Genomic DNA, 575 nt, shown 5'->3' on the forward strand with positions numbered 1-575 from the left:
TTCCTTCGCCTTGAGCGCGCACGCTTACATAAGCGAGTGTGTAGGTGGGAGGTAGCGGTCATGCTAAAACTGGCCGTAAAATGTGAATTGGTTGCAGTTTTGGATGTTATGCTTAAAGAATATTACACATTTCATCACCGCCTCCGCCAAGCTAGGTCAATTAATTTTCACCATAGTCAATGCCGAAATCGCAATGAGAACTCAATATAATTAGCTTGCTAACGCCAAGTGTACTTCCAGGGTCACGTGACACTTTTTTGGGGTGATGGTGTAAGTTGCCGGGATCCGCCACCGGTGACCAATTGACAATGAAAAAAATCGGCATGTGACAAGTCACGCCCATACAAAGACAATTTCAAATATGGTCCGATGTTTGACTATATGTTCTTCTTTACCATTTTGTTGAAACAGGAGTTTCAGTACAGTATTTTTAACTTCCAAAATTCTTTGAATACAAATGATGCATGATGAGATCTTCACGTTAATATTTAAATTTCAGTTTAATTTGAACACTGTGTTCATGTTATGCTGTATAAAAAAAGTGTCAATTTTTGACACATAAAACTCCTTTTCTA

This window comes from Hippocampus zosterae, chromosome 10 (genome assembly GCF_025434085.1).
Source record: "Hippocampus zosterae strain Florida chromosome 10, ASM2543408v3, whole genome shotgun sequence".
Classification (NCBI taxonomy): Eukaryota; Metazoa; Chordata; class Actinopteri; order Syngnathiformes; family Syngnathidae; genus Hippocampus; species Hippocampus zosterae.